Source organism: Pleurodeles waltl, chromosome 7 (assembly GCF_031143425.1).
Source record: "Pleurodeles waltl isolate 20211129_DDA chromosome 7, aPleWal1.hap1.20221129, whole genome shotgun sequence".
Lineage (NCBI taxonomy): Eukaryota > Metazoa > Chordata > Amphibia > Caudata > Salamandridae > Pleurodeles > Pleurodeles waltl.
In genome coordinates this window covers 383,423,359-383,444,770 of record NC_090446.1, presented here as the reverse complement: position 1 = coordinate 383,444,770, position 21,412 = coordinate 383,423,359, and positions in this window count along the sequence as shown.

Genomic DNA, 21,412 nt, shown 5'->3' with positions numbered 1-21,412 from the left:
TTAAAGGAAAGGAAAGGAAGATTTCACGGGCCAAAATTAGCCCACACTTACCACGCCAAAGGGAATACCATGGGGGTTACCTACGTGCCGGAGCCAGGCCGCTCTGGTACTGTCTGACCGATAAGCCAGGTCTTTATGAGGAGGTCCAGCCAATTAATGCGGAGCTGCAGAGGTCAGGGGCGGTGCCCGGTAATTACGCTCAGGTGTGCTGGATGTCGAAGCAAAAAAGCACAACTCCCATTGTGTCGTAAAAGCCGCGCCCCCTCGGGGGCTGTGCGGGGCGCGGAGCCTCAGGGGCCCTGATAGGTCCACGTGGAGCGCACCGCCCCGCGGGGGCACCTGGGTACGGGGCCCCGCGGGGAGCGTCGCGTCCGGTGACGGTGAGCAGGAGCAAGACGCCCCGCCCGTGGCGCGGCTAACGCGCCCGGGCGAGCGTCCTGCAGTGACGCGCCGCGCGCCAAGCGGCGCGCCCCGTAGTGACGCGTCGCGCCGCGCGTCACTTGTTCCGTGGGACTCTGGGGGAGTGAGTCCCACGGGGAAAGACCTGGTAGTCCAAGGAGGGCAACCAGGAAAAAGAAAAGATAATGTGAGCGGAGAAAGAAAAAGGGCGAGGGGGGGGAAGAGAGGGGGAACACTAAAGAGAGGGGGCACAGTAATAAAAGGAAGGTGACAAGAACGAAAGAGAAGAGAAGATGGGGGGGGAAGGAAAACAGAGGGGGGGGAAAAGAAAAAAAAGGGGGAGGGAGGTGGAAAGGAAAGCATGGGAAGAGAAAGGGAAGGAAAAGACCGGGGGAGATGAAATGATTAAAAAGAGGGGAAGAGAAGGGGAAAGAAAATATCTAAGGGTGGGGGGGTTTGAAAGCAGGGAAGGGGAGAAGAGGTTATAGATGGGGAGGGAAGGAAGGATAAGACGAGGGGGGGAAAGAAGAGGAAGAAAATTATGAAAAGGAAGGAGGGAAAACAGCTCCAGAGGCGGGGAGTAGAGGGAATCCAGCAGATGTTTAGAAGATTGAAAAGGAAGAAAAGGAGGGGTGGAAAAAAAGGGAAAAAAGAAGAAAGGGAGGGGGGGAGGTAGAAGGAACGACAATGACAGGTATACTATGGGTCGGGGGAGCTACTCTGGTAGGTAAGGTAGGGTTCTGATACACAAGTATGGAAGATAATAGGTCCCACAATGGGGAATAAGAGGGCTCGTCAGTCAAGTTATCTAATACTACTTATGATCCTAGGTGGGCGGTCATAGAACGGAGGTCTCATTTTGGTATTTAAAGTCATCAGCCTAGAGCTGACCATTGAATATTGTCATTTAGTCCTAAGGTGTCTGTACGCAGCCTCCAAATCCATCTCTGTTCATACATTAGGAGCTTGTGTTTGGCATTGGTTGCTATAGATTTAAGTTGATCCAGTACCACCCACTGCATATCATCAGGATGGTGATTGCTGGAGATGTAGTGCTCTGTGAGTCTTGTAGCATCTCTTTTGCACCGGATGGTGCTTCTATGCTCGCAGATGCGTGTGCCCACTCTTCGTGTCGTCATCCCAATGTATTTCTTGTCACAAGGGCATGTGATCATGTACACCACATTTTTACTGTTGCAGTTCGTTAGTTGCCTAAGCTCCCAGGGTGTTGGTAGTCCCAAGTCAAGTGTGAGGGTTTTCTTAGTAAAGGCGCAAACACTGCAATTGCCGCAAGGGTAATGTCCTTTAGGAGGGGGAAGGTCCCAGAGGGTCTTCTGTCTGCTTGTGGGGGGATTTATCCGAGGGCGGGTATGCACAATCATATCTCGGATGCTTTTTGCTTTTCTGTAGGCATTCATGGGGATCTCAAAAGGGAGACCACCAGAGGTGAGGATTTTCCAGTCTTCATTTATTATTTTTTTGATCATGTTGGACGCTGGGTTGAATGTGGTCACACAGATCAAGGGATTTCCTTTACTGCTTCGACTGCTTGGGTGCAGTAAAGTCTCTCTGGGGCTCACACGGGCCCGTTTATCTGCTCTCCTCAATAGGTGATCTGGGTATCCTCTTGCTCGAAGTTTGCCACTCAGTAGCTGAGCATGCTTTTTATAGTCCGTTAGTTCCGTACAGTTCCGTCTGAGGCGGAGGTATTGCCCCACAGGGAGGTTTTCCCTGAGGGACCGAGGATGAAAGCTCTGAAATTGGAGGAGAGTGTTCCTATCAGTGGGCTTGTAATACACTTCTGTTATAAGAGAGCCATTTCTCTCAGTTATTAGTAGGTCGAGAAAGGAAACTGCTGGGTTGCCTATTGTTGCTGTAAATTTTAGAAAGGGATTAAGGGTGTTTAGCCACGTGATGAAGATGGTTGCTTCTTCCCTTGTACCTCTCCAGATAATCAGGATGTCATCGATATATCTTTTCCATAACCTGATATGGTTGATGTAAGGGTTCTCTTCAGAAAGTACCATTGCTTTCTCGAAGTGATCCACGTAGAGGCATGCCAGGCTGGGTGCAAAAGTGCTCCCCATTGAGGTGCCCTGGATCTGTAAGAAGAAGTTGTTGTCGAACTCAAAGAAATTTCTGGTGAGAGCTAAATGGGCTAAATCCAGGATGAATTCTGGAGGGGTGATGTAATTCCAGGTACCCTTATTTAATAGATCGTTGACCACTTCGAGAGTTGCTTCTTGTGGAATATTAGTGTATAGCGACTCCACATCCAATGTCATGAGATGCTCGCTATCTTTGTCAAATTCTAAGGTGTTTAAAAGGGAGAGCACGTCTGTTGTGTCTTTTAGGTAGGTGGGAATTTGCTTCACGAATGGTTGAAGAAACCAGTCGCAGAATTGCGACAGAGGTTCCAGCAAAGAACCAATCCCGGAAACAATTGGTCTCCCTGGGGGTGGATGTTTGTCCTTGTGGATTTTGGGCAGAATATAGAAATACGGAGTTTTTGGATCAGGTTGAGTGAGGATGGAGGCCTCATGTTTGGTGATCCACCCGTTGCTCATGCCCTTGTCTACAAGGAAGTTGATCTCTTCTCTGACCTCTTCTGTAGGGTCCCTTGATAGTCTCTTGTAGTGATGGTCGTTGTTTAGTAGACGTAGGCATTCAGAATTGTACATCACTGTGGGCATTATTACTATCGCCCCGCCCTTGTCGGCTGGTTTAATAGTGATGGAAGAGTTGTTACTGAGGTCATAGAGGGCTGAGAGTTCTTCAGTACTGATGTTGTGGAAAGACTCCCTCTGAGTCTTCTGTAGATCGTCAATCCTCCTGCTCACCGATTTCTCGAATGCCAAGACTTCGGGTGGCATGAGGTGGGAGGTGGGAGTAAATTTGGATTTGGGACGTAGCCCAGTGTTTTTGTCACGTTCCGGGTTGGGTTCGGGGTTCTGGAGAAAGAAGGTTCTAAGCCTGATTTTCCGAAAGAACTCTGCTAGTTCTATCCTTAGTTTGAAGACGTCAAGTTTTGGGGTGGGGACGAAACCCAGACCTTTCTCTAAGGCTTGGAGTTCGTTAGTATTTAGCACTCGTGAGCTTAAGTTAACGACTGTAGTGGACCCCTTAGTTACGTTCTGCTGGTGCTGGGGGATTCGTCGTCTGTTGGTCCCTCCTTTAGGTTCCAACTGACTCCCTTTTTCCTGCCCCTTCCCCGCCCGGGGCCTCTCCCAAAAAAAGGAACACTGGGATAAGACCACGTCGTTTGTGACTGGGGATATAGTGGGGCTTGGAATTGGTTGGGGGGCCCATAAGGGGAGGGCCATCCCCAGGGAGGTATGTTGAGCAACGGGGGTGGTGGGCCTGTGAATGGCGTAGGCCAATTGTTCCGAGTATTCCCCCTCCTACCCCGCCTTGGCAGTGTTGGTTGTGTCCGATTAGAGTCGGAGTCTGAACTGGAGTAACCCCCCGAGGAGGTATCGGAGGGCAACGAGGATTGGGCTACAAAATCTTCCCTGGAGTAGGGATGTACTCTCTCTAGGGAGAACCTGTCCAGATCTTTCTGGAATTTGGCAATTTTACGGTGAGTCAAGTAGTCTTTGAACTCACCGATTGTCTTATTGGTTTCTTCTAGTTTCTTCTTAAATGCTGCGGCTGCAAGTCCAGTTTTTAGGTTACCTTCTGCCGCTTTGATTTGAATCATTAGGGTATCTGATAGTCTGGTGGCTGTCTTAATGATTAGGATTAACCAATCACGTGTGCACTTCCAGGCTATTAGTGACCAGTCTTTTCTAAATTCTTTATCTTCTAGGAAGATACGCGGTTCAGTAGTGATAATCAGCCCATTTGGTGCTGCGTTTTTCCTCAGATATTCAGTGAGGACAGCCCCATGTAGTATGGTTTTAACTTGTGTCCTTTTTAGTTCGATCAAAGTATCCCAGTCCCCTAATTGGGCCATTGTCTTAGAAAATGAAGAATCTCCTAAAAGTGAAGGTGCTGCGAGGATGGCCTGGAGCTCATCCTCGCTGAAGGCTAGTCCTTCAGCCATACCCAGAGGAGTATGGCAGAGGTTACTAGTTGACCTGTGCGTCTGTCACAAGGTTTATAGAACAAGACTCTCACAGCTGGCTGCTGCGCTAAATACAAATACACAGAAAGAGAGCAAGGGAAGCAAGGCTAACCCACACCGCTTCCCAAAAGAAACTATATAATCACAAAAGGTGTGGGGTAGTGGGAACAGGGGGTAAGACTGGGTTAGTCTTTTAACCAGTGTCTGGTTATTTTAGGTTGCTTGATATGGGGTGCTGTGTTGCCCTACAGGAATGGCGGGGGATTTTCCTTTACGGACTAGGTGGTCTCACACACATAGTAGTGTCATGCTTCATCATAGGACCACCTAGCCCCACCTAAGTAAGATGATACTACTCAGGCGGACTCGACCTCTGGTTAAAAGAACCAGAGGGAGTGCTGAAATTAAATTGACTGGATAATTACAGTGATCCAGAGGGGGTGAATAATAAAATTACCTAACATGTCACCGGTGGCTCTTGTTAGTTTTAATAGTGGTGCATGTTGGTAAGACTAAAACTAAGGGGGAAGGCTCGTTAGAGGATAATGTCTCTTGGAGTCTAAAAGGGGTTGTACATGACCAACATGTTTCTGCCCTCACTAAGTGCTGGTAGGTCAGGGGCATTCGTCAGGGTCGGAGCACGTGTAATAAGTACGGTGCTCAAAGTAAAAGTGTGTGTCCTACCTGAACAGGTAGTTCATGGTGGGGTAGGCCTATAGTAAATGATAAATAGATCACAATTAATTCAGAGTGACAGAAAGGTGGCAAACCACAGCACACGACACAGCAATCAGTGAAAAATTGAAAAGAATGCACTCACACATGCATGCAATTGTGACTTACCCCGGAGCTGGGGGCGTATTGCCTCTGGTCTGGCTAGAACCGGGGGGGGGGTTTCCCTTGTAGTCACACTCTGAGGAGATTAGGTGTTTAGCAAGGGGGGACAGGAGAAAGAGGGGAGCTGAGGACGCTAAGTGCAGAAAAGAGGAAACTGCGCAGGGTGCGCTGCAGACAGGGGGAGGCCAAAAGGGCAAGTTAGTGAAGCAAGGAAATGGCAGGAGAAGGGAAGGTAAAGAAAAAGATCTAGGTAGCGAGAGAGAGAGACGGAAACAGTGAAAAGAAAAAGAAAAAGAGGATAGAGGAAAAGGAAACAAAAAAAAAGAAGGAAGCACAGGAAGTACAGATAGAGAAGGCTACCAAGGGAATGGCCGGTAGCAATTAAAGGAAAGGAAAGGAAGATTTCACGGGCCAAAATTAGCCCACACTTACCACGCCAAAGGGAATACCATGGGGGTTACCTACGTGCCGGAGCCAGGCCGCTCTGGTACTGTCTGACCGATAAGCCAGGTCTTTATGAGGAGGTCCAGCCAATTAATGCGGAGCTGCAGAGGTCAGGGGCGGTGCCCGGTAATTACGCTCAGGTGTGCTGGATGTCGAAGCAAAAAAGCACAACTCCCATTGTGTCGTAAAAGCCGCGCCCCCTCGGGGGCTGTGCGGGGCGCGGAGCCTCAGGGGCCCTGATAGGTCCACGCGGAGCGCACCGCCCCGCGGGGGCACCCGGGTACGGGGCCCCGCGGGGAGCGTCACGTCCGGTGACGGTGAGCAGGAGCAACACGCCCCACCCGTGGCGCGGCTAACGCGCACGGGCGAGCGTCCTGCAGTGACGCGCCGCGCGCCCCGTAGTGACGCGCCGCGCGTCACTTGTTCCGTGGGACTCTGGGGGAGTGAGTCCCACGGGGAAAGACCTGGTAGTCCAAGGAGGGCAACCAGGAAAAAGAAAAGATAATGTGAGTGGAGAAAGAAAAAGGGCGAGGGGGGGGGAAGAGAGGGGGAACACTAAAGAGAGGGGGCACAGTAATAAAAGGAAGGTGACAAGAACGAAAGAGAAGAGAAGATGGGGGGGTAAGGAAAACGGACGGGGGGGAAAAGAAAAAAAGGGGGAGGGAGGTGGAAAGGAAAGCATGGGAAGAGAAAGGGAAGGAAAAGACCGGGGGAGATGAAATGATTAAAAAGAGGGGAAGAGAAGGGGAAAGAAAATATCTAAGGGTGGGGGGGTTTGAAAGCAGGGAAGGGGAGAAGAGGTTGTAGATGGGGAGGGAAGGAAGGATAAGACGAGGGGGGGAAAGAAGAGGAAGAAAATTATGAAAAGGAAGGAGGGAAAACAGCCCCAGAGGCGGGGAGTAGAGGGAATCCAGCAGATGTTTAGAAGATTGAAAAGGAAGAAAAGGAGGGGTGGAAAAAAAGGGAAAAAAGAAGAAAGGGAGGGGGGGAGGTAGAAGGAACGACAATGACAGGTATACTATGGGTCGGGGGAGCTACTCTGGTAGGTAAGGTAGGGTTCTGATACACAAGTATGGAAGATAATTGGTCCCACAATGGGGAATAGGAGGGCTCGTCAGTCAAGTTATCTAATACTACTTATGATCCTAGGTGGGCGGTCATAGAACGGAGGTCTCATTTTGGTATTTAAAGTCATCAGCCTAGAGCTGACCATTGAATATTGTCATTTAGTCCTAAGGTGTCCGTACGCAGCCTCCAAATCCATCTCTGTTCATACATTAGGAGCTTGTGTTTGGCATTGGTTGCTATAGATTTAAGTTGATCCAGTACCACCCACTGCATATCATCAGGATGGTGATTGCTGGAGATGTAGTGCTCTGTGAGTCTTGTAGCATCTCTTTTACACCGGATGGTGCTTCTATGCTTGCAGATGCGTGTTCCCACTCTTCGTGTCGTCATCCCAATGTATTTCTTGTCACAAGGGCATGTGATCATGTACACCACATTTTTACTGTTGCAGTTCGTTAGTTGCCTAAGCTCCCAGGTTGTTGGTAGTCCCAAGTCAAGTGTGAGGGTTTTCTTAGTAAAGGCGCAAACACTGCAATTGCCGCAAGGGTAATGTCCTTTAGGAGGGGGAAGGTCCCAGAGGGTCTTCTGTCTGCTTGTGGTGGGATTTATCCGAGGGCGGGTATGCACAATCATATCCCGGATGCTTTTTGCTTTTCTGTAGGCATTCAAGGGGATCTCAAAAGGGAGACCACCAGAGGTGAGGATTTTCCAGTCTTCATTTATTATTTTTTTGATCATGTTGGACGCTGGGTTGAATGTGGTCACACAGATCAAGGGATTTCCTTTACTGCTTCGACTGCTTGGGTGCAGTAAAGTCTCTCTGGGGCTCACACGGGCCCGTTTATCTGCTCTCCTCAATAGGTGATCTGGGTATCCTCTTGCTCGAAGTTTGCCACTCAGTAGCTGAGCATGCTTTTTATAGTCCGTTAGTTCCGTACAGTTCCGTCTGAGGCGGAGGTATTGCCCCACAGGGAGGTTTTCCCTGAGGGACCGAGGATGAAAGCTCTGAAATTGGAGGAGAGTGTTCCTATCAGTGGGCTTGTAATACACTTCTGTTATAAGAGAGCCATTTCTCTCAGTTATTAGTAGGTCGAGAAAGGAAACTGCTGGGTTGCCTATTGTTGCTGTAAATTTTAGAAAGGGATTAAGGGTGTTTAGCCACGTGATGAAGATGGTTGCTTCTTCCCTTGTACCTCTCCAGATAATCAGGATGTCATCGATATATCTTTTCCATAACCTGATATGGTTGATGTAAGGGTTCTCTTCAGAAAGTACCATTGCTTTCTCGAAGTGATCCACGTAGAGGCATGCCAGGCTGGGTGCAAAAGTGCTCCCCATTGAGGTGCCCTGGATCTGTAAGAAGAAGTTGTTGTCGAACTCAAAGAAATTTCTGGTGAGAGCTAAATGGGCTAAATCCAGGATGAATTCTGGAGGGGTGATGTAATTCCAGGTACCCTTATTTAATAGATCGTTGCGGCAATTGCAGTGTTTGCGCCTTTACTAAGAAAACCCTCACACTTGACTTGGGACTACCAACACCCTGGGAGCTTAGGCAACTAACGAACTGCAACAGTAAAAATGTGGTGTACATGATCACATGCCCTTGTGACAAGAAATACATTGGGAAGACGACACGAAGAGTGGGCACACGCATCTGCGAGCATAGAAGCACCATCCGGTGCAAAAGAGATGCTACAAGACTCACAGAGCACTACATCTCCAGCAATCACCATCCTGATGATATGCAGTGGGTGGTACTGGATCAACTTAAATCTATAGCAACCAATGCCAAACACAAGCTCCTAATGTATGAACAGAGATGGATTTGGAGGCTGCATACGGACACCTTAGGACTAAATGACAATATTCAATGGTCAGCTCTAGGCTGATGACTTTAAATACCAAAATGAGACCTCCGTTCTATGACCGCCCACCTAGGATCATAAGTAGTATTAGATAACTTGACTGACGAGCCCTCCTATTCCCCATTGTGGGACCTATTATCTTCCATACTTGTGTATCAGAATCCTACCTTACCTACCAGAGTAGCTCCCCCGACCCATAGTATACCTGTCATTGTCGTTCCTTCTACCTCCCCCCCTCCCTTTCTTCTTTTTTCCCTTTTTTTCCACCCCTCCTTTTCTTCCTTTTCAATCTTCTAAACATCTGCTGGATTCCCTCTACTCCCCACCTCTGGGGCTGTTTTCCCTCCTTCCTTTTCATAATTTTCTTCCTCTTCTTTCCCCCCCTGTCTTATCCTTCCTTCCCTCCCCATCTATAACCTCTTCTCCCCTTCCCTGCTTTCAAACCCCCCCACCCGTAGATATTTTCTTTCCCCTTCTCTTCCCCTCTTTTTAATCATTTCATCTCCCCCGGTCTTTTCCTTCCCTTTCTCTTCCCATGTTTTCCTTTCCACCTCCCTCCCCCTTTTTTTCTTTCCCCCCCCCCGTTTTCCTTCCCCCCCATCTTCTCTTCTCTTTCGTTCTTGTCACCTTCCTTTTATTACTGTGCCCCCTCTCTTTAGTGTTCCCCCTCTCTTCCCCCCCCTCGCCCATTTTCTTTCACCGCTCACATTATCTTTTCTTTTTCCTGGTTGCCCTCCTTGGACTACCAGGTCTTTCCCCGTGGGACTCACTCCACCCGGGGTCCCACGGAACAAGTGACGCGCCGTGCGGCGCGACGCGTCACTACGGGGCGCACCGCTTGGCGCGCGGCGCATCACTGCAGGACGCTCGCCCGTGCGCGTTAGCCGCGCCACGGGCGGGGCGTCTTGCTCCTGCTCACCGTCACCGGACGCGACGCTCCCCGCGGGGCCCCGTACCCGGGTGCCCCCGCGGGGCGGTGCGCTCCGCGTGGACCTATCAGGGCCCCTGAGGCTCCGCGCCCCGCACAGCCCCCGAGGGGGCGCGGCTTTTACGACACAATGGGAGTTGTGCTTTTTTGCTTCGACATCCAGCACACCTGAGCGTAATTACCGGGCACCGCCCCTGACCTCTGCAGCTCCGCATTAATTGGCTGGACCTCCTCATAAAGACCTGGCTTATCGGTCAGACAGTACCAGAGCGGCCTGGCTCCGGCACGTAGGTAACCCTCATGGTATTCCCTTTTGGCGTGGTAAGTGTGGGCTAATTTTGGCCCGTGAAATCTTCCTTTCCTTTCCTTTAATTGCTACCGGCCATTCCCTTGGTTGCCTTCTCTATCTGTACTTCCTGTGCTTCCTTCTTTTTTCTTGTTTCCTTTTCCTCTATCCTCTTTTTCTTTTTCTTTTCACTGTTTCCGTCTCTCTCTCTCGCTACCTAGATCTTTTTCTTTACCTTCCCTTCTCCTGCCATTTCCTTGCTTCACTAACTTGCCCTTTTGGCCTCCCCCTGTCTGCAGCGCACCCTGCGCAGTTTCCTCCTTTCTGCACTTAGCGTCCTCAGCTCCCCTCTTTCTCCTGTCCCCCCTTGCTAAACACCTAATCTCCTCAGAGTGTGACTACAAGGGAAACCCCCCCCCCCGGTTCTAGCCAGACCAGAGGCAATACGCCCCCAGCTCCGGGGTAAGTCACAATTGCATGCATGTGTGAGTGCATTCTTTTCAATTTTTCACTGATTGCTGTGTCGTGTGCTGTGGTTTGCCACCTTTCTGTCACTCTGAATTAATTGTGATCTATTTATCATTTACTATAGGCCTACCCCACCGTGAACTACCTGTTCAGGTAGGACACACACTTTTCCTTTGAGCACCGTACTTATTACACGTGCTCCGACCCTGACGAATGCCCCTGACCTACCAGCACTTAGTGAGGGCAGAAACATGTTGGTCATGTACAACCCCTTTTAGACTCCAAGAGACATTATCCTCTAACGAGCCTTCCCCCTTAGTTTTAGTCTTACCAACATGCACCACTATTAAAACTAACAAGAGCCACCGGTGACATGTTAGGTAATTTTATTATTCACCCCCTCTGGATCACTGTAATTATCCAGTCAATTTAATTTCAGCACTCCCTCTGGTTCTTTTAACCAGAGGTCGAGTCCGCCTGAGTAGTATCATCTTACTTAGGTGGGGCAAGGTGGTCATATGATGAAGCATGACACTACTATGTGTGTAAGACCACCTAGTCCGTAAAGGAAAATCCCCCGCCATTCCTGTAGGGCAACACAGCACCCCATATCAAGCAACCTAAAATAACCAGACACTGGTTAAAAGACTAACCCAGTCTTACCCCCTGTTCCCACTACCCCACACCTTTTGTGATTATCAAATATTACTCAACATATAAACTTTTTGCAGGATGAAAACATGAAATACAAACAATAGCCAATATTTTTAATTTACTCCAATGCAAACCCTGCCCTAAATGATGTTTTAAAAAGCATATACCACAGATGCAATTCTATCATGCACTGATGACTAGTACTGGGCCTTCTGTCTGAATGGCCTATTGGCAGACTAGGCAGCATTGTAAAATATATACATTTTATAAATGTAACAAACTTAGAGAAAAGGTACTGAACTGTGCAATGAAATGCAAAAAAATAACTAGGCCCCTACTGAAGCTCCAGCCCACCCACTACAATGAAATGTAAAAATAAATAAAAATACAAAGAAAGAGTGGTGCATGGCCTATCAAACAAACAGCACACTTATACAATAGTTTTTTACCTTAATTGTGTGATATCACAAATACAAAGTCCTTAAATCCAAAGGTATATATTCATCAGACAAAGAGTGAGCCTTCCACATCGAAATCCAAGTAAAAAGTGACCAGGAGATGGGCACACCACTGGGTTGAGCAGGAAGTTTGAGTCTATGGGGCACTTTCTTCTTGTTGGAAAAAAAAAAGTAAAAAAGAAAAAGGCTTTTCGCACTAAAAACAACTTGAACGATCTGTTGGAGTAGAAAATACTCTCAAAAACATCTTTTTGAGTTGAATTAGCTGCTTCTCGAGTGGAGAATCTGCTTGAGGTGCACCAGAAGTCCCTCGTGAGCAGCACTAGAGTGACGCTGTTGCAACCAAAAGCAGCGCCAGCCGGTGTAAAATCTTGCATGTGCTCACAAGCTTAGTTGCTCCCGACTGAAAGTTATCACTTATTAAACCTAATGCCCATTTATACGATGGCAAGCACACCTTACTGTGATGCCACTTTGCAATGGCCTTTTTTATATCTTGGTAGTAGTCTGCTTTTTCCGTAAATGGGTTGAGGCATTTCCCATGTGGAGAGCAGATAGCCTGCACAGTCTGCTAGACAAAGTGACAGTCTGAGTGACAGTCGAGGCCAACTTTGCAGCATATGTGCAGAAGGTAGTAAAAATGCTAAAAAGATAAACTATGGCAAATATGAAAAAGAAATTATACAAATCAGAGCGGAAACTTTTATAGATGTAGCTTATTTGTGTTAATTAAGTAAGGAAGAATGCAATTTCAGTATAGAATATAATGGGAGAGGTAGAAAAGTGGTAAGAACTTTGGAAGAGCATGAAACTGCTTTGGAAGAGATCAGGAAAGAAGAAGAATTTAGGTTTTCAGGTTTGCAGGTGAAATGTGTATAGTAAGGTGTAGTACCCTGGAGGGAGGTAAAACAGAATTTGTTGGGGAAAGTACATGTGACAAATGTTAGTGAGGACTTACCAAAGGGAAAAGACCCTATCATGAGAGAAAGTTACTAAATTAGTGTGAACACTGCTTATTTCATTTTGCCAAATAATTGGGTAGGTTAATTCTATTTTCCTTTAGTTTTTCCTGGAAAATATTATGTGCAAGAACTTAAGGAGAAACACAGTTTGAGAAGAATGAAGAGACGTTTTGGGCAAGTAGTTGTGGACATATTGCTCAAATTGGAATTGCCATGAATGATGTAATTATTAGGGGCCTAATTCATAAAGCTAAAGTTACATTTTTGTGTAAGTTCACGTTTGTTTTGGAATTCACAGTCAGGCATAGAACTCCACACATAAAAAATAGACATGCTGCATCTTTTTATGTGTGGAGTTCTTTACTCCGACTGCAGAGCATCTGCAGTTATAAACTGACGATTAAATCTGAATTTGAATTCCAAAACACATGTAAACTTACACGAAAGTTTGTGAATCAGGCTCTAGACATTTATCTGTGGATATTGTAGATGGACTTGCCATTGATACAGAAGGATCTCTTATGCTGGTGAATGTAGAGATACTGACATTTAGAGCAATGGTAATAAAGAACTCTCTCGCCTTAGAGATTACTTTGGCAAAAGAGGTCGGAGACTGTAATGTAATTGGGGCAAAGAAGTGTTGAACTTATTTCCCTAATTATTAACTGATTGACTCAAACATTTCTAACAAAACTAATCTGACATATGAAATAAGTCATTGGGCAAGCCAGATGTCTGGAAACCTACAGGGTCATGGATAAAGAAGATAGGGAATAGTTTTGGGACAGTAGTTGAGTGGATAAGTATTGTTGGTGATGGAGTTCTGCAAGCTGTTTTAACACAAATAATAATAATGTTAATTTATGCAATGTCTTTGTTGTTTTATAAATGAAGAATACAATTAAAGAATACAGTAATGAGAAAGAAGAAAAACATGGTAATACAAAATCCTGGAAAAGGAGGAGGTCAGAGGACCATTTTCGGCTGGATGAATATCAAGATTGAGTGCCAACAGATGAGACTGCTGGAGGAGGATATTTGGAAACTTACAAAGTTGAAGGGACAGATTTACTAAACTACCACCCAATACAGCAGCCAAAGTAATGTGCTGTCCTGTGCACCACCTCTACAGACACATGGCTTTCTCCTCCCCTCTCTCTAGCACTGGTGCAGATTTAATCTGCCAACCTTGCCAGAGTGTGCACCACCTAACCGTATTCCCCTTGCAACAATTCTATCCCCTGCAATATAGTGCCCAATCAGGAGCCAGCACGAGATTCAATAGATAGGGGGTGTGAGAATGATTTATTCTGGTAGAGGAAGAAGAGGATCAGAGGGAGGAAATGATGCCTAAATTAGTTTGGCTGCCCCCATGACCCAAGTATCACTGTCTCGTCTCGTTATGGCCTAGGCTTTGAGGATAGGGTGGTTGGTGGGGTCTATTTGGGATATCAATGGCCCGTCAGCCACAATGTTGTCTTTCTTTACCAGGCCCCTAAACTACCCGTGAACTCGAGATAAGACCAAGAGGGCATTATAAACAAAGTGATTAATTGGTTTTGGGAAGTAAAACATTGCTATTATGTCATTAGAAGTGACATTTGGAATGTTGAGACGCTGGACATGGCAGGGGCTCAAACAGATGTCCTTAGAGTATCTTCTAACAATAGAACTATGGTGGATGGCCTTATGGTGATAGACACATGTCAAAGTCCCAATGCAAACACCAAAATTATGATTATCTATAGGGTGCAAAAAAATGTGCTCGCTTCTCCATCTACAAATAAGATCCTTAACACTGACAGAGTAGTTCCTACAGGTCACAACTGACTGGAAGATATAGGTCCCCCTAGTGATAGGACAGAAAGCTGCTAGTGGGGCAAAATATTCGGTTAATGTCCCCAATGGTGTAGGTTGAAAGGGAGGGGGCACCTCAATGTTACAACAAGGCTAACCCTCTTGCAGCAGGACGTGGAGAGGAAGCCCAGAATGAGATTAAAATCCTGTTTTGGAATGTAGTAGGGATTAGAAGCAAGTTATCTGAGGATGATTGGTACCAGCTTATAGAGGCTCATGACATATGTCTCTTTCAAGAGACCCTGAGTACTGATGCCGTTCACAGAAATGGTTACTCATGTTTTTGTAAAAATGCAGTTCAGCCAAGAAGGGGTAGATCCCCTGGGGGCTTAGCAATTTGGGTCAAGTTTACTCTCCAAAGCAACCAGAAATTTATGCCAGATGTGACCTTGTCCATACTCAATATATAAAAGCAGATCGAAGGCCAGTCAGGTGACACAAGCACATTAATAGAACTGTAATCCCTACTAGCCGATCTTCTGAGTGATTCTTATGTAATTGTAGCCAGAGATTTAAATACTACAATGGAACCTCTATTAGTGTGCCTTTACAGGTTGACCTCTGAGCTAGATTCCCAGTGGCAGATCCTCCACCTTGATTTTCGCTATGTCAAATGAATACCACAAGCAGCATAAGCAATGGTGCTATTTTTAAACTTTGACCTGGTAGGACTTCATCTGATTGAAGGGGCAAGCCCACTATGATCGAGTAGGCCGCTCCAGTGTAAGGGACTACTTCCTGGTTAAAGACAGCCTCTGTCCCATTATTAGAGATATGGAAGTTTTGGAGAGGAAAGACAATGACCATAATGAGCTTTCTCTACTTGTAAAAGGGTGTATGGTTCGTAGGCCTGCCCATTTTGGCCACCAGGATATGGGGGAGGTGACTTATTCCAATAATAGAAAAACAATTGGATGGAAGTGGGTAGAAAGAAACCCAGAGATACTGGACTGTGCCATTAAATTGGTGAGAGAGGCAGTCGTGAAGCTCACCAATAGTGCTGTGAAAAATAGATCAGAAATACTCCTAGAAGAGCAGGAGCAGGTACTTAAACAATTTGGAGCCTTCTAGCCAGTAGGAAGAAGACTGTAAAGCAAGACTCTATTCAGACACTCTGGTATACTAAATCCTGCAGGGAAGCGAAAGTCAGTCTCCTTAACACAGTTAAAACCGGAAGCATAGACTCACTCGTTAAGTATAGACAACTTTAAAAAATTGAATTAGTGAAGGGCAAGGGAGAGTGGGAAATCTCTCAATGGGCTTCCCTGCAAGATCCTTTGGCAAACAAGGCTACCAAAGCTTCTTGGAACACTGTTGTAGTTTTTGAGAGGGGTGCAAACAGGAGAGTAGAATTTTGCATCTAATCCCAGCAGTGGGTTGGCCATTTTAGTAATCTTTATAGTGCAAATCGTTTCAGGCTGAGATAGGTTTAGAGTGGCCTTTAGGGCAGGATTACTTAACAATTAGGTCATTTTGACTTTGGTAGTAAAAACCACCTACCACCGCGGTGACGGCACCAAAATACCGCCACTGCGTCTATCATCCGTCTGCCTTATTATGAGCACTGCTGGACTTACGCCACAAGAAGGGCGGAAATCCGGCACTGTTCATGGTGGCGGATGGTGGTAAGGTGGTGCTGATACCACAAGCACCACCACGGCAGTAGAATGCCGCCAGCCATATTAGCCCCTTCCCATTCCCTGCTGGAAGACCTCCTTGCGCAAGGTGAGTCGGGCTTCCGACAGGGGAGGTGGGTGGGAGGGTGGGGTGTGTTGTGTGTGTTTGTCTGAGTGTGTGCATGAATGTGTGAATGAGTGTGTGAATGCGTCTGTGTGTTGTGTTGTTTGCGTGGTTGTATGCTTGTGAGTGAAAGCGTGTAAGAATGGTGAAGTGAATACGTGTCTGCATGTCAGTGGGATTGTGTTTAAGAATGTGTTGCGAGCATGTTTGGAAGTATGCGTGTATGCCAGTGTAAGTGATTGGGTGTTTGCTTGGTGCGTGTCTGTGGGTATGTGCATGTATGGAGTGGGGGTGAGTGAGAGGATTGGAGGGGTTGGGGGGTGTTTGGATTGGGGTGGGTGTGTGTGGGTTTAGATCGGGGGTTGGGGGTGTTTGGATTAGGGGTGGGAGGGGTGTTTGGATAGGGATGGGTGTATGGGGAGTGAGGGGGGCTTTGGATGGAGGGGGGTCTGGTGTGTGTTGGGGGGATGGGGAGCCACCTACTTTTGTGACAGCGAAGGAATTCCCTGTCACTGTTAGGGCCTACTACTATGTTTTTGTGGCGTTGTGAACACCACGAAAACCATGGTGGTAGGCAGGCTCATAATGCCGCCGCCGGTACTGTGCGGGTCGCCGGGCTGGAGATACACATCTCTGGCTCGGCGGCGGATACCGCCATGGGGTAATGAGCTGAGAAGTGGTGGGTTGGCTACAGCCAACCCACCATTTTCATAATGTGGCGGTATGTACCACCAGCCTGTTGGTGGTACTACTGCCACATTAACACTCACTGCCGGGATCATAATGACCCCCTAAGTCTGCCATCTCTTCCTGTTTGGCAGCAAAAGCTCCTGGGCCTGATATGATACCCAGCAATCTCTAAATACCCAATATGGAAGTTTGGGGGGCTTACATTAATTTAATGTCCAACATAATTTTAGCAGGCATGTAAATCCCCAAGTCCTGGAACCTGGCAGAGATTAGTCCCAATATTTAAAAAAGGAGATTATAGTGATCTGGGCAGCTACAGGACTCTTAGCCGGTTGGATGCTGTCCAGAAATCTTTTGCAAACAGATTCTTGTCCGTCTTGATGAGTGGATTGAAGACCATAAAGTGCTATCAGACTTCCAAGCAGGTTTTAAAAGCAAAATCAGTACAGTTGACCAGATCTTCCAGGTTATTTGCATCTACTAGAAGACAGTTTTATTCGACGGGGAAAGCTTTATGTTGCCTTCATTGATTTATGTGCCGCTTTTGACTTGGTCCCCAGAGGGAAACTTTGGAATGTCCTTGAACCTTCCAGCTAACCTTTTGAATGCTATAATATGGATTAATACAAAAAATATTGTGCAGGTAAGGTGGGGTGAATGTAGCCAAATGACCAAGCCCTTCAGTATAAATCTAGGGGTCCGGCAAAGGTGTGTTCTCACTCCCGGCCTTTTTTCTTTACTTATAAACAGGGTGGTGGATTTTTTGAAAAAGGGTGACTGTGATTGCCCAAGGTGGGTAGCAGGGGGGGTTCCTGCACTTCTTTTGCAAACAATACCCTGTTGCTTTCCAGGTCTCCCCAAGGTCTGCAACAGCTTTTAGACCATTTCATGAGGTTTTGTTCTGAGTGTGGGTTGGAAATAAATAGCTTCAAGACATAGTTTGTGGTCTTTGGCTCAACTAGGCAAAGAGGTACTAGGAGGAAAATGAAAGTGGGCAGCAATGCAGTTGACCAAGTACATTACTTTAACTAAGTTGGGGAATGCAGCTTCAGAAATCACATGCAACACTAACACAGTACTCAGCCTCCATATCAAAAATCTGCAGGGAAACCTTATCTAGGAGCATGGCACCAGCCCTAGAAATTAATAATATGAAGGCTTTAGGTGTGGCTCGTGCACTGTATATTCAGTTCAGGCACAGGTCTATTCTAACTCAGCAATTTTGCAGTAAATGGTCTAGAGACACTGTTGGGGGTGACCTATGCCCCGTTTGCAGAGAGGCCAGAATCATTGGCGCTCATATTGTTCTTTTGCCCTGAGTACTGCCCTCAAAGAACCAAGTGGATATTCCCCCTGTGCATGAATTTGGGCTTTGGCAGCTATATGGAGGCGTTTAGAATTCTCTCCGCTGTTTTTGGCAGATTGATTCTCAATTATCAGACTTCTATTGTCTGCATGACTTAGGTGCACAAGGCTTATCAGAACATCCAAGGGCATAGGAGAATTCCAGTAATTCCCAGAATAGTGAGTGGCTGGAATATGCAAGCTACACTCTGCATGGCCCAGTTTCCTATTGTATATTTGTATATTTGGTGATCTAGCACTTTATCTTGAATTTATCAATGCTGGAAGAGAACATTCCGAGGCTGGATGATGCAAGCTACACTAGGTTTGGCCTAGTTTTCCACAATAAATGTGCTCATTTTGTGATCTAGCACTTTAATCCGAATTTGCCAATGTTGACACAGTAATAGGGCATACCCCCACTTGTTTTTTAAATGTTTTAATGCATAAATCCGGTTTAGTTTTATTCCTGTTCACCTTTTTTACATTGTTTTGTACATGCTGATCAGCTGCTTAATAGGAAATGGGTATTTGATCCGTGATGACACTTTATACACCTCTGTGAGGATGGCTTTTATGAGCATTGTTTTTCTGTTGTACTTTTTATCTCCTGGAGATCGAAATAAAGTTATAAATTGATTTTAGCTGCTATGCACCACTCACACACATATTCTCCATAGTGCAAGGGAATGTGTGTGTGAGTCTAGCACAGGTTTTGTACTGGTAGGTTCCCCTTCCAGCACAAAATACTATGCCTAGACAACTTATATGACTTTTCTTACTTTTTTCAGTGCAGCATACATGTAAAGTTTATTACTTTGTAGGTGTGCTGCACAATGCAGCACACATGCAAATTGAGAAGAGAAAGGAGAAATCAAAACATTTCTCCTTTTAACACCTGGCTTCAAAGTGTGCTTTTTTCTATGCAAAATCCTTTCTCATATTTTAGGTAGATAGGCTTTTGTGTGAAGAAGGGTGGGGGGTTGCATGGGATGCCCATGTAACACTCTCTTGACACTAAGGTGGTCATTATGATAATGGCGGGATTCCCTGCCGACAACCGTTCTGACGGTTGACAGAGGACCGCCAGGCACCCCGCCATATAATGATTCCTGGAGCCTCACCGCCATTGATGGCGGTCAGGGGCCGCAATGAGCCATGCTGGCATTCAGTGGCGGGAGTGGATGCTGCTGCACACTTACTGCCACATCAGTCCAGACACCGCCACGCCTATATTGATGCAGTCATAGGTGTAGCAGTGAACTGTGAAAAATTGGATTGTTGGTGAGTCGGGTGTGAACCCTAGTCAGGTGACAGCTACAGTTCCCAGCAGGGTCAAACACAAAAAGTCACTAAATAAACCAGACTTAACCCTGGGTACCTTGGAGCAAAAAGCAGCCAGGCTTAACTTTGAGACAATGACCCTCATTATGACATTGGTGGTAAGTTCCGCTTACCGCCATGCCGACTGCCGCCAACATACCGCTGCGGTTTACCACTACCCATATTATGACACACACATAGCAATCCGTCACTATACAGACACACACAAGTCTGCCAGCCCAAAGGTCAGTGATAAACTGGCTGTAGCAAAACCCACACCGTTGCGCCAACAGAACTACACCCACAATTTTATGACCCACGAATCACTGTGGTGGACATTCAACCACGATAAACCATTGGCGATACATACCGCCACGCTCAAAATACACACAACCTAACAAAACAACACTACTTTGGACAATTCAAACTACACACACGTAACACACATACGCACACCCACAACACCATAAAACATACACTACCCACAACCCTTAACAACTAGAAATAATTTCCAAGAGAGAGGGACACCATCACCCATACACCATCCATGCACCTTACAGCACACACCCCAACACATTACTCCATACACCCTCACACACACCACTCACACTACACCCATGGCACCACAACATCACCCCAGATTCTCAGAGGAGGAGCTAAGGGTCATGGTGGAGGAAATCATCCGGGTAGAGCCACAGCTATTCAGATCACAGGTGCAGCAGACATCCATTGTCAGGAAGATGGAGCTATGGTGGAAGATCGTGGGCTGGGTCAACGCCGAGGGACAGCACCCAAGAACAAGGGATGACATCAGGAAGAGGTGGAGTGACCTACGGGGGAAGGTGCGTTCCGTGGAAGCAAGACACCAGATAGTAGCACAGAGGACTGACGGTGGACCCCCACCTCCTCCCCAACATGGGAGGAGCAAGTCTTGGCAATACTGCATCCTGAGGGCCTGGCAGGAGTAGCAGGAGACTGGACACTTGTGAGTCAAATCTTTACTACTTTCACCCCCCTACCTGCATGCCATCACATACCCCCACCCTCACCCTCACCCTAACTCCCATCACTCCACCACCTCACACACACCCTACCATCACAACCCACCCCTCGCACAACCAGGCCCTGCATGCAACACCAATGCATGAACACCACTCGCAGCCCTGCATGGACACCCATCACCAAAGCATGCACACTTGAGACAATCACCTAGCCCATCAAATCACCACTCACACAAGCCTAAGCTGCCAGGGCAATAACAACCATAGAGGGCAACACACCCATGCACAAGAAGGCACACGCATAAACAATAACACTGCATTTACATACCCACAGGTCCCCCACTCAACGTCACCGGAGAGGAAGTACCAGCATCATCCATTCCCCCCACAGAAGAGGCCCACAGTGATGACAGCAGCTCTGCATGCCTGGATCAGGATGACCAACCTGGCCCATCAGGGACCTCCGGACAGTCAGTTACACAGGCACAGTCCCATTTCACCAGAGATCCCCCCTAAGGAAACACCAGCACAGCACCCACCCAGCAGGCTCATACCACTGCCCCCAGGACACGTCAATCAGCAGTGTGTCCACCACTACAGGGTCCCCAGACAACCCTACAACCACAGGATGATCAGGGACCTGGCAGTGGGCACACGGTTCATGGGACAGAGGCACAGAACAACAGGGAAGCTGGGAGGACTATTGTGCGACAGGGGGAGGACAAGCCCAAGGAACCGACTCTCCACGAGGCACTCACCAACATCCTGGGAGCATACCACCATTCCCAGGAGTCAATGGGCAAGATACTGGCCAAGTTGCACGAGACCCAGCTGCTGCAGAAGGGACAGTACCTGGGGATCAGGGAGGACCTGAGGGACATCCACACCACCCTGGTCACCATTGCAGGCGTGCTGGCAGACATGGCCAACACCGTGAGGGAGGCAGTGGCACACCAATGGGCCCCTAACACTAGCCAAACCGATGAACAGCCTTCCACCTCCGCTGACCCTAGTGGACAGGA